Genomic DNA, 13,708 nt, shown 5'->3' with positions numbered 1-13,708 from the left:
CCTGGAGGACAGCCCCCAGGTTGTAGATCTCTTTGTTTCCACCACAGCAATGAGGACAAGGCAGGCTCAGGCCAATGTTCCAGAAAAACTCTGTTAGTCGTGTAAATAATGGTGATGACAATTGCTATCATTTATTGTGCTCCTGTTGTGTAGCAGATCATAGACATTTTACCTGCGCTATTTCTAATTGTCCTAGTTACCCCACTTTACAGATGGGAAAACTGAGACTCAGAGAGGTCAATCACTTTATCCCAAGTCAACGTGGGATTAAAAGTCAGGTCTGTTTGACTCCAAAGCCAGCACACTTTCCCCTGAACTACTCTGCCTCTCTAAGAAAATGAGCTGTGAGAAACTTGCTGGAGAAGGATGGTGCCTGTTACTTTTGGGATACTCATGGATAAAGAGGGTAAGGTGTGGAGGGGCCTTGCGTGGGCAGACAGGACCACAGCTCTGGGTAGAGAATCTTTAAGAGGCTGTGAGCCCCGCTGGTGGCAGCTGTGCCTGATGGGAGAGCAGGACGGGGCAAGGTGGGGTAGGCATCCTCTTCATGGCTCCTCCATCCAGCTGGCTTGAAGTCCTCAGAAGTCAGAGGTTGATTTGTCTCCCTCAGATACCCTGCTGGGAAGGTCCCACTGCCACAGGTCTTACGACTCTGTTACACAAAGATGAGTGACATCTTTTCCCAGAACTCCTGAAACCCCCAGCCTGCTTCCCCATCCCTCTTTCCTACTGTATTAATTTCCTGGGGCTGCCATAATAAATTACCTCAAACCAGGTGATTTAAAACAACAGACATATATTCTCTCACAGATGTGGAGACCAAAAGTCTGAAATCAAGGTGTTGATAGAGTTGGTTCCTTCTGGAGGCTCTGAGGGAGGATGGGCTCCATGCCTCTCACCTCGATTCTGGTGGTTCCTGCTCATCCTTGGCATTCCTTGGCTTGTAGATGCATCACTCCAATCTCTCCCTCTGTCTTCACATTCCCTTCTCTCCCGTGTGTCTCTGTGTGTCCTCCTCTTCTGTCTAATCTCCCTCTGCTTCCTTCTTTTTTTTTTTGTGGTACGTGGGCCTCTCACTGCTGTGGCCTCTCCCATTGCGGAGCACAGGCTCCGGATGCAAAGGCTCAGCGGCCATGGCTCACGGGCCCAGCTGCTCCATGGCATGTGGGATCTTCCCGGACCGGGGCACGAACCCGTGTCCCCTGAATCAGCAGGTGGACTCTCAACAACTGCGCCACCAGGGAAGTCCCCTACCTCATTCTTATAAGGACACCTGTTATTGGATTTAGGGCCCTCTCAGGTAATCCAGGGTGATCTCATCTCAGGATCCTCAGTACATTACATCCCCAAAGACCCCTTTTCTACAGAAGGTCACATTCACAGGTTCTGGGGATTAGGACATGGACATATCTTTTCTGAGGGGCCACTCTTTGACCCGTGACACCTGCCTCCCCTTTTTCCTCCTGGAGCTGCCTGAGACCTCTGGGGTCAGTGCCATCACTGAAGGCTGGGCCCTGTGCCAATGCAGCTGCCACTCCTCCTCAAGCAGCCCCCTGAGCCTTATGGTCAAGTGGGTCTTGGCCCCCCGTAGACCAGCAGTGGGAGGACCCCGTATTAAGAGCTCATAGAGCCTTTCTGCCCGTGGACGCTGCCGAGTAAGTATCGTTGACGTCTCCCCCCGCCTCCACTGCCGTCACGTCTAAGTCAGAGTAACCCAAAGAGCCCGAACAGCTGCGGAAACTCTTCATCGGAGGTTTGAGCTTTGAAACAACCGATGAGAGTCTGAGGAGCCATTGTGAGCAGTGGGGAGCGCTCACAGACTGTTGTAACGAGGGATCCAAACACCAGGCGCTCCAGAGGCTTCGGGTTTGTCACATATGCCACTGTGGAGGAGGTGGATGCAGCCATGAAGGCAAGGCCACACGAGGTGGATGGAAGAGTGGTGGAACCAAAGAGGGCCGTCTCAAGAGAAGATTCTCAAACACCTGGTGCCCACTTCACTGTGAAAAAGATTTCTGTTGGTGGCATTAAAGAAGACACTGAAGAACATCACCTAAGAGATTATTTTGAACAGTATGGGAAAATTGAAGTGATTGAAATCATGACTGATCGAGGCAGTGGCAACAAGAGAGGCTTTGCTTTCGTAACCTTTGGTGACCATGAGTCTGTAGACAAGATTGTCATGCAGAAATACCACACTGTGAATGGCCACAACTGTGAAGTAAGGAAAGCCCTATCTAAGCAAGAGATGGCTGGTGCCTCATCCAGCCAAAGAGGTTGAAGTGGTTCTGGAAACTTTGGTGGTGGTCGTGGAGGAAACTTCAGTGGTCGAGGTGGCTTTGGTGGCGGCCGCAATGGTGGGGGATATGATGGCAGTGGGGATGGCTATAGTGGATTTGGTAATGATGGAAGCACTTTTGGAGGTGGTGGAGGCTACAATGATTTTGGCAGTTACAACAATCAATCTTCCAATTTTGGACCCATGAAAGGAGGAAACTTTGGAGGCAGAAGTTCTGGCCCCTATGGTGGTGGAGGCCCATACGTTGCCAAACCCCGAAACCAAGGCGGCAATGGTGGTTCCAGCAGCAGCAGTAGCCATGGCGGTGGCAGAGGTTTTGATGACTGCCAGGGAGGAGTGTGCTACTACAGGCTTATCAACTCTTAAAAAACAAAATTCCAGTTCAAGCTCATGGCTAAAAGGAGCATCCTTATGAGGACCTTTATCTGAGCCACTGTGCACTTCATTTTCACTGCCATGCAGTAGTCATTAGCTGCTGTGCAGCTTGAATTAATCATTCAATTTTGTGAATGGACTTTTAAAAAATAAAATGCATTTAACTTGGGAAAAAAAAAAAAAAAGAAGAGCTCATAGAGCCCTGGGGTTAGCTGCTTTTGAACTTCGGAGCGGTAATTCCCACCTGGGACATGCTGTCCTTGTCCTGCATGGCATAGGCAGGAGAGAGGGTGTCCTTGGCAGGGCAGGGCCCCGTGGGTCAGCCAGGCTGTGGTCTCCTGCCAGATGTCAGCTGGCACAGGTCCCTGGCCATGTGGTGCCCTCTCCTGCCACCTCACCACCCTGCAGGGTCCTGCGCTGCTCTTCTGCCCACATCACCTCATCCCTTCCTGCCCACCTCCTCTTAGGACGCTTCCTTTCTCCATGCTCCTTGCTTGTCTGGTAATTTCTCTCTCCTTCCTCAAAGGTGGCACATCTTGTTTTTATTTAATGGTCTTGACTTTTCTGAGGGATCAGATCTGTTTTTTCAGTTAGATGTCAGCTCCCCCGTGGTACCTTGCCTGTGGTCTTTGGTAAATATTCAGTACCTATTGGTAAATACCACTGGCTGCTCACCTGGCGTAGGAAAGTGTTTTGGGCTCCCGGCCTCACCCAGGACCTGAAGTCTCCTTCAGAGACCTGAGAGCTGTTGGGGCAATCACACAGTGTTCAACCTGAAAGGGACCTTCGAGAGTATTTAATAATCCAACACGGGTTTTCCAGAAGAAGAAATGAAAACCCAGGAGGGGGTGATTTGTTCCTAAATTATCCGGTGGCTTTGAACAAGTCACTCACTTCCTGTGTTCTCATTTCTTCCTCTGGAAACCAGAGTGTTGGACTGTTAGATACTTTCAAAGCTCGCTTTTAGATGGAAGGTTGGATGATTGTCCCAGCAGCCCTCAGGTCTCTGAAGGATGGTGTGTGATGCGGCAGGAAGTTTTCCCCCCATGCCTGGGGGAGGGTCGGAGGTACTCACTCCTCCACCTCTGCCCGCAGCCCTGCTGTCTCCTCAGGTAGCACTAGAACACCAGACTGAAGGATGGATCACACTTTTCTCTGTAAGCAGTCTTGGAGATAACCCCACTTCCCAAGGGTCAGGTGCTCTGGGATGCGGGAAGGCCATCTTGGAGCCCTTGGTTAGAGGAAAAGGAAGTAAATGAACACTTGACCAGAGTCACTGCACCTCCAGGGAGGACTCAGGCAGCCAAGCCTCCGGCTCAGAACCCTGGCTGGAAGGTGTTTCTTTCTGGCAAAGCTGCCAGCCACACCCAAAGAAGGTTGGGATTTGTTAAGTGCAATGACTAATCAGTCCTGAAGCGGGAGATCTCTACCCGCTCACGATGGTATCATGATTTATTCATGTGAGGTCGCAACACGTACAGGGACTGGACCTTGGTTTCCTGTGGCTTCCAGGTCATGTGCAGACAACTGTATTTTTCCAGAATGGATAATTTCTCAAACCTAGCTTGCTTTCCCAGTTGCTGCCAGGAAACTTATAACTCTGGTCACTCAACAGCGCCCCCCTTCCTGGGTCTGCAGTTGTTTTGGAAGGAATGCATTCTTATCTGGGCCTCAGTTCCTTTCCTAGCAATGCAAGGGCTGGGCTAGCTGCTATCTCAAGGCCTTCCAGCCCTTAGGTTCTTTACTTTTTCTTGCCCCTTTTCCCAGCGGACACTTCTGTTTTCTTAAGGGATATGCTTCCATAGAGCTGCTGCAAGTAAATCAGAGACATATCAGCTGCTGGGAAGCCCTATGCCTGGTTTCTCCTTTCTGCCCAATTACTAAGTCTCAAAGGCACCTAGTGTCCTTTAAGCTGCCAGTTTCTGCCTTTCAAGATCACACAGACTCACTTAATGTCTAAAATCTCGGTAAGGAAGGACAAGGAAGGACAAGGTCTCAGCCCTGAGGCAGAGTTAAGGCGGGCTCACTCCACTCTGTATTCCCTCAGAATGAAGGGTAGGACCGGTCTCACTCCTCAGGACGTTGGCACTGTCACTGTGACTGCTTCCTGCACTCTGGCTGTGGAAGTGATTTGTCTCCTCAGTGATTTGGTTGCCACCTTGTGGATCGTCTGGGGGTAGGGGTGGCAGGGGCCTCAGGCCTTATAGGGTCTAAAAGTGATTTTGCTTCTGTGCTTTCTTTTTGTCTGTTTGCCATTATGATGACACTGGAGATACAATTTATATCCTGTTTTCCCCAATTACATTACATTGTAAACATTGCCCTCTCATTTCCTCGGGGAATATATTTATCGGCCAGGTGACATGATCAGGTTAACTTTAATAGTTGAAAAAGAAAACTAGTGGATAAAAAAAAAAAAAATCAAATAGTGCACTGAAAAGTTTCCTTCCCCATCCTCCTGAATCTTTCTAGCCCCAGGCCTCAGAAGGGACCATTATTAAGTTTCCATATATCCTTCCAGAAACTGTCTGTGCATACACAGCCATACATATGCACGTTCTATATTTTTTTAAATGTAGATTGGATCAGACTGTGCATGTAGATGGGATCAGAATGTTGTTCTGCAATTTGATTTTTTAATCTTGTGCATTTTCCCAGATCCATGTGTGTGTGTGTGTATGTGTGTGTGAGATGTTCTTTTTAACAGCTGCATAGATCAACTATGGATGGACCATAATGAATTTAACCGGTGACATTGAGGTGGTTACTACAACGCGCATCCTTGTATATACATCTGCATACCTCATTTACTCACCTTCTATCTGCCAAGTATGGTCCTAGACACTGAGGATTCTGCAGTAAAAAAGACAAACTCCAGTGCCACACTCATACCAGTACAATTGTTAGATAAATTCTGGAAAGTGGAATTGTTGGCTGATTGATTTATCACATTTATTGAATGCATGTAAGCCATGTAGAATATTTTGTCGCATGTTTGATGAATGTTTGAATTATGGGCTGCCTGAAACTTTCTCCCTTACACTTGCCCCTGACCACGGTATCAGTACCCTCTCCTCAGCCTCCCAGTGGTTAAAGGGTCATTTACTGAGGCTTCAGGAAGGTCACTATAGCAGTGCTGGGTGATGACAGTAACATGTGTTTGCTGACACTTTTCTTTCTTTTTTTTTTTTTCTTAACTGACATATAGTTGATTTATAGTACTATATTAGTTTCAGGTGTATAACATAGTGATTCAATATTTTTTAGATTATACTCAATTTAAAGTTATAAAATATTGGCTATATTCCCTGTGCTGTACAATATATTCTTGTAGCTTATTTCTTTTATACATAGTAGTTTATACCTCTTAATCCCCTATTCCTATTTTATCCCTTTTCCCTTCCCTCTCCTCAGTGGTGACCACCAGTTTGTTCTCTATGTCTGTGACTCTCTTTCTGTTTTATTATATTCACTTGTTTGTTTTATTTTTTAGATTCCATGTATAAGTGATAACATACAATATTTGTCTTTCTCTGTCTGACTTATTTCACTAAGCATAATACCCTCCAAGTCCATCCATGTTTTTGCAAATAGTAAAATTTCATTTTTCTTTGTATTTTATTGAAGTATAGTTGATTTACAATGTTGTGTTAGTTTCTGGCGTACAGCAAAATGATTCAGTTATATATATGTATGTGTGTATATATATATTCTTTTTCAAATTCTTTTCCATTATAGTTTATTACAGGATATTGAATATAGTTCCTTGTGCTATGCAGTAGACCCTTCTTGTTTATCTATTTTATATATAGTAGTTTGTATATCTGTTAATTCCAAACTCCTAATTTATCCCTCCCCACCTTCCCCTTTGGTAACCATAAATTTGTTTTCTATGTCTGTAAGTCTGTTTCTGTTTTGTAAATAAGTTCCTTTGTATCATTTTTTTAGATTCCACATATAAGTGATGTCATATGATATTTGTATTTCTCTGTCTGACTTCAATTAATATGATAATCTCTAGGTCCATCCATGTTGCTGCAAATGGTATTATTTCATTCTTTTTTATGGCTGAGTAATATTCCATTGTATATATATATACCACATCTTCTTTATCTGTTCATCTGTCGACGGACACATAGGTTGCTTCTATGTATTGGCTATTATAAATAACGCTGCTATGAACTTTGGGGTGCATGTAACTTTTCGAATTAGTGTTTCTGTTTTCATTGTATATACACCTAGGAGTAGAATTGCTGGATCTATAGTTCTGTTTTTAGTTGTTTTTTTTTTTTGAGGACCCTCCATACTGTTCTCCATAGTGGCCACACCAGTTTACATTCCCACCAACAGTATATGAGCGTTCCCTTTTCTCCACATCCTCACCAACATTTGTTATTTATAGACTTTTTGATGCTAGTCATTCTGACAGGTGTGAGGTGATATCTCACTGTGGCTTTGATATGCATTTCTTTGATGATTAGCAGTATTGAGCATCTTTTCATGTACCTGTTGGCCAACTGAAAAAATGTCTATTCAGGTCTTTTGCCCATTTTTAATAGGTGTATATATATATATATATATATATATATAGAGAGAGAGAGAGAGAGAGAGAGAGAGAGAGTTGTATGAGCTTTTAATGTATTTTGGATATTAACTCCTTATCAGTCAAATCATTTGCAAGTATTTTCTCCCATTCCGTAGGCTGTCTTTTTGTTGTGTTGATGGTTTCCTTTGCTGTGAAAAAGGCTGGCACTTTTAAGTTCCTTGAGGTACAGCTTTGCCATGTGTCCTCACAATTGCGTGAGGAAGTCAGAGTGGCTGGTTTGCACTTTACAGAAGGAACTGGGGCACAGAGAGGTAAGATTGAGCTAAGGTTGATGAAGGGAGTCCTAGCTCCCCACAAAGCTGGCTGGTAGCAAGGCTGGGATGAGGACTCAGGAAGAGGGACTCTGCTTCCTGGGACTACTTCAAGGAGTGCTCAGAGTTCCTACCATTTAAATGAAAGCATTTTACAAACAACCCAATCAAAAAATGGGTAGAAGACCTAAATAGACATTTCTCCAAGGAAGACATACAAATGACCAAGAGGCACATGAAAAGATGCGCAACATCACTAATTATTAGACAAATGCAAATCAAGACTACAATGAGGTATCACCTCACACCAGTCAGAATATCCATCATCTAAAAATCTACGAACAACAAGTGCTGTAGAGGGTGGAGAAAAGGGAACACTCCTGCACTGTTGGTGGGGATGTAAATTGATACAGCCACTATGGAGAACAGTATGGAGGTTCCTTAAAAAACTAAAGATAGAATTACCATGTGACCCAGCAATCCCACTCCTGGGCACATACCCAGAGAAAACCATAATTCAAAGAGACACATGCACCCCAGTGTTCATTGCAGCACTGTTTACAATAGCCAGGACATGGAAGCAACCTAAATGTCCATCGACAGACGAATGGATAAAGAAGATGTGGTACATATATACAATGGAATATTACTCAACCATAAAAAGGAACGAAATTGGGTCATTTGTAGAGATGTAGATGGACCTAGAGATTGTCATACAACGTGAAGTAAGTCAGAAAGAGAAAAATAAATATCGTATAAAAACGCATATATGTGGAATCTAGAAAAATGGTACAGATGAACCTGTTTGCAAGGCAGAAATAGAGACACAGATGTAGAGAGCAAATGTATGGACACCAAGGGGGTAAAGCTGGGGGGTGGTGGGATGAATTGGGAGATTGGGATTGACATATATGCACTAATATGTATAAAATAGATAAATAATAAGAACCTGCTGTATTAAAAAATAAAATTAAATTTTAAAAAATGTAAGCATTTTAAAACTGGAAGGTGAAGTTAGTTTCTTTCTTTTCACTTCGTTCTAAAGGGCTTGCATTTCATGAATTCACTTAGAGCTGCTCTGTGCACTGCAGTAGCCAGCGGCCACGTGGGACTACTTAAGTCTAAATGTAAAGTAATTAAAATTAAATAAAGTTACAATAGGTTGCTCAGTCATGGTAGCCACATTTCAAGTGCTCAGGATTCACATGTGGCTAGTGGCTACTGCATTGGACAGTGCTCTACTGGATATTTCCATCATCCACAGCCCTGACTTCAAGTGTCCATGAGGCTGTAATGTTATTTTTCTCCTAAACGCATGTTTGTAGGTGGAATTTTTTTTTTTTTTTGCAGTACGCGTGCCTCTCATTGTTGTGGCCCCTCCCATTGCGGAGCACAGGCTCCGGATGTGCAGGCTCAACAGCCATGGCTCATAGGCCTAGCTGCTCCACGGCATGTGGCATCTTCCCAGACCGGGGCACGAACCCGTGTCCCCGGATCGGCAGGCGGACTCTCAACCACTGCGCCACCAGGGAAGCCCTGTAGGTGGAATTTTTGAGATCATCTTCACTCTCTAACTTTACAGGTAGGGAAAAGAGAGTGTACAGATGGGAGATGACCAGCTGCCCATGGTCACACAGCTGAAGGTGCAAAGCTATAATTAGAGCCAGACCTCCTCCTATGTTTCCTCCACTTCAACCTGCCTCATTTATCCTGAGGACAGTTTCTTTTCTTTTTTTTTTTTTTTAAATTGGGGTATAGTTGTTTTACAATGTTGTGTTAGTTTGTACTGTACAGCGAAATGGAGTTCCCTGTGCTATACAGCAGGTTGTCATTAGTTATCTATTTTATACATATTAGAGACCTCCTGTAGGAGATTAGAATGATTAAAGTACAAACTGAAAATAAAGATGATTGAGAAGGCAGGCAGGCGGACCCTTTGCCTGAGGGTGGCCTCTGTGGTTAGGAGTGATGAGAAACCACTGGTTTAAGACCGAGAGCCAAGTGGGGAACATGGTCATAGTGAAAGGGTCAAGAATGCCTGTACCCCACGCCTCATAGGTTTTATCGTCCACTCAACCTCGTAGTTAGGAAGATGAGCAGAGAGTACTAAGCCGTTGATAACTGTTGTTAGTACTGGTAGCAATCGTGGTACTACTAATGACGACAACGGTTGTCAGCTGCTTAGTACCGCGCCAACTTTCCTAGCTGCAGTTTTTAATGGTGGTGGTGGTGGTAGTAGTAGTAAACAGGAAGACAGGAGTTAAAAATTATGTCCATAGGGGCTTCCCTGCTGGCGCAGTGGTTGAGAGTCCGCCTGCCGATGCAGGGGACGCGGGTTCGTGTCCCGGTCCGGGAGGATCCCACATGTCGCAGAGCGGCTGGGCCCGTGAGCCATGGCCGCTGAGCCTGCGCGTCCGGAGCCTGTGCTCCGCAACGGGAGAGGCCACAACAGTGAGAGGCCCGCGTACCGCAAAAAAAAAAAAAAAAAAAAAAAAAGTCCATAGGCAGTCCTTGAAGGTGGAAGGAACTTTGTGGTAATACCAAGGTAATTCTCTTGTGTGTTTATGCTAATGATTCTCAAATGTTAGTGGATATTGGAATTCCCCTAGAGGGCTTGTTAAACCATAGATGTTGGACCCCATCCCCAGCGTTTCGATTCAGGAAATCTGGGGTAGGGCCTGAGAATTTGCATTTCTAACAAGTTCCCGGATGATGCTTATGCTGCTGGTTTGGGGGGCATACTTTGAAAAGCATTGGTTTATACCTTTAGGTGCTAAAGAGGACTCAGCTTAAGTTTCAGTGGCACAGATTTACATTTCTAATCCCCTTTTACAGACCTTCCTACCTATGCCCCAGCTGTGCCCCGCCTAGAACCAGCCTCTGTACCACTCGGAAAACAGTTGTCATTACTAACTATGTCTGTGCTTCAGATTTTCAGACCTAACCACCAGTAAGTCTTGAGCTTCTACAATGTGCTGGTTTTACAGTGGGTGTGGTGGGTCACACTGATGAAGTGTAAGATATTGCCCTGCCCTTAAGAAGATTAATCTAGTTTGAGAGTGGGAAAAACACAAACACAGGAAAGAAAAGGGTACAAAGAGATAATTGTTTTTTTGTGTGCTCATCTTTGTAAGCTGACACATTCAGAGGCTTCCAGGAGGAGTTAGAACTTGAACTTAAGGAGAGGTAGGATTTGACTAGGCAGAAGGTATCTCAGGATAGGCAAACGGGCAAACAGGAGAAGCCCCGAGGTGGGAATGTGTGTGTTGGGTTGTCCCTGCTGGGAAGCCAGAGTACAAGGGCCCTGGGACCTGGCCAAGGCACACAGCCTGGACAGGAGGGGAAGACAGGTCTTGAGTAGAAGAGAATGTGATGACATAAATGTTTCAGGAAGATGGACTCGGGGATGTGTGGGGTGCACTGGGAATGTAGGTGGAGGACTGTGGGCACGAATGCTGAGCAGGAGGTTGTGCTAAGTGTATTTATTTGTAAAAGTCCAGCTCTAGAGGGGGGTGGGTATGAAGAGAGTCTAGTCAATTTCATTCAGAAAATATGTACTGCAGCCCTACAGGGGGTCCAGCATTGTGTTAGGTACTTGGGGGTACAAGGATGGGTGATTACGGGCTCTGCTGGAGGATCTCACAATTTAGTGAGGAAGAGGAATATACAGAGAGAGAATTTCAGTAAAATGTGCTGAATGCTATGATGGAGGTGTGCACCAGAGGTGGAAACAGAGGAAAGCCTCATGTCCAGGACACAAAGAATATTTCTTTTTTTTTTTTTTTTTTGAATTTTATTTTATTTATTTTTATACAGCAGGTCCTTTTTAAAAAAGTTTTCTTAATGTTTCATATTATTTTATTTTATTTATTTTTGGCTGCATTGGGTTTTCGTTGCTGCATGCGGACTTTCTTCTAGTTGCAGTGAGCAGGGGCTGCTCTTTGTTGCAGTGCACAGACTTCTCATTGCGGTGGCTTCTCTTGTTGCGGAGCTTGGGCTCTAGGTGTGCAGGCTTCCGTAGTTGTGGCACTTGGGCTCAGTAGTTGTGGCTTGCGGGCTCTAGAGCGCAGCCTCAGTAGTTGTGGCTCATGAGCTTAGTTGCTCCGCGGCACGTGGGATCTTCCCGGACCAGGGCTCGAACCCGTGTCCCCTGCATTGGCAGGCGGATTCTTTTTTTTTTTTTTTTTTGTGGTACGTGGGCCTCTCACTGCTGTGGCCTCTCCCGTTGCAGAGCACAGGCTCCAGACGCGCAGGCTCAGCAGCTATGGCTCACGGGCCTAGCCGCTCCGCGGCATGTGGGATCTTCCCGGACCGGGGCACAAACCCGTGTCCCCTGCATCGGCAGGCAGACTCTCAACCACTGTGCCACCAGGGAAGCCCCAGCAGGTTCTCATTAGTTATCTGTTTTATACATATTAGTGTATATATGTCAATCTCGATCTCCCAATTCATCCCACCACCACCACCCATCACTGCTTTCCCCCCTTGGTGTCCATATGTTTGAAGAACATTTCTAAGGAAAGATCAGGAGTGATAATAAATTCTGGCCGACTTTCCTGTGCTCCTTTTGACAAAGAGGAGGTCTTACGTTTGTAGACTAAGAAGAGGTTCCTGCCCTTTCCTCACCGTTGACTGTCATGTTCTTGGTGACCCTGTAGCCCAGTGACGTGTGGTAGAAACTGCTGACCGCTCCCCCTCCCAGTTCACCCCTGATTGGATAATTACAGTTGTTGATGAAAAAGTAATCAGTGAATCTAAGAAAGAAATGGAAAATTTTATTTGAGCCAGATTGAGAATTAAAACCTGGGAAGAGCATCTCAGAAAGCTCTAAGAACTCTTGCACCCATTAGAAATCAAAACGCAGTTACATGAGTTTTTTGAGACAGAGAGCTGTACATCAATGACGTATTATTGACAGTTCACACAATCCAGATCTAAGTGTCAGTGTGGCCCCTTATATAAGATCAAGAAGGAATGTTATCTTTTAAGGAGTTGTCTTGTTGCTGGGAGAATGTTGCTCTTTATGGTTGAGCAGGTATTCCTGTTGCTGGGGGAGGTTTGGTCAATGCATAATGCGGATACATACTGCACACTAGAGGGGAGAGAGGGGCCAAAGGGCAGAGAAAATTTTCTATGCTTAAATTTTTCTTGTCTTTCCATAAAATATGAATTTTATTTCACACAGTGTTCTGCTGTGCTGGTTGGGGGTGTCCATTCGAGTGTTTATTTTCTCTCTCTCTCTCTTTTCTACTGTTAAACAACACAGGAAGTTTTGAAAGGGAGGTTTTCACTTAACTACTCATCATCCTAGCACATTTTTGCCTCTGTGTTCTCTACTATTTTTTGACCACACAAGTGTGTTTAAACAAAATGAAAACTGTAATCAAACTGTACGTATAACACCTGCGCATGTTCCCATATCATTATTTTACAAACATGTCCCACCTGATTCTCCTGTTTATCATCTTAATGTCTGTGTCATCTTCCATTGCAACCGGAACAGCTAATTACCACCCAGTTCCTTGGAGGAAGATTTTTAGCTTGTTTCCAGATTTTCCTTGTCTGTGGAGCTGTGCTTTCTCTTTTGAAGTCTCTCCATTGGCTACATTCCCAAAGAACCCTGCACTTGGACTCAGAATAATCTGATTTTAAGTTCCAGATCTGTGGCTAGTTAGCTGTGTGGCTTCAAGTCTCTGAGGCTCAACTTTCTGCTCTGTGATAATACTGACTGTGCAGGGTGTTGAGATATGACTCAGGGCCCATAAAGGACCTTTCATAAAGGACCTGCACATTTAGGCACAGTTGATATGACCCAGTAGAAGCACGTGAGTGAGTATTTTCATGGTTCTCTTTTTATCTCTCTACATAGAGATATAATTCACTGACCATGCAATTCATCCATTTGTAGTGTACAATTCAGTGGCTTTTATTCCATTCCCAGAGTTGTGCATCATCACCACCATCAATTTAAGAACATTTCATTACCGCCAAGAAGAAACCCTATGCACACTAACAGTGATTCCCCGTTTCCTCCAACCCCACCCCCCAACCCTAGGTAACCACTAGTCTGCGAATTTTGTCCCTATGGGTTTGCCTATTCTGGTCATTTTATATAAATGGAATTATATTTATGTGGTGTTTTACAACTGGCTTCTTTCATTTAGCATAATGTTTTCA

At 44.8% G+C, this 13,708-nt stretch overlaps 1 protein-coding gene and 1 pseudogene across 3 annotated transcripts in view; both read left to right on the top strand.

The window, feature by feature from the left end:
- Nucleotides 1-13,708, top strand: part of DAPK2 (death associated protein kinase 2) — a 122,686-nt gene that overhangs the window by 29,344 nt on the left and 79,634 nt on the right. The window lies entirely within an intron of this gene.
- LOC309802245 (heterogeneous nuclear ribonucleoprotein A1-like) lies at nucleotides 1,717-3,101 on the top strand (annotated as a pseudogene). Its single transcript has one exon. The product of its transcript is annotated as a heterogeneous nuclear ribonucleoprotein A1-like (transcript).

This window comes from Mesoplodon mirus (genome assembly GCF_964341445.2).
Source record: "Mesoplodon mirus genome assembly, chromosome: 4".
Classification (NCBI taxonomy): Eukaryota; Metazoa; Chordata; class Mammalia; order Artiodactyla; family Ziphiidae; genus Mesoplodon; species Mesoplodon mirus.
The sequence above is the reverse complement of the archived record's forward strand: the minus strand, read 5'-3'. Positions and strand labels throughout refer to the sequence as shown.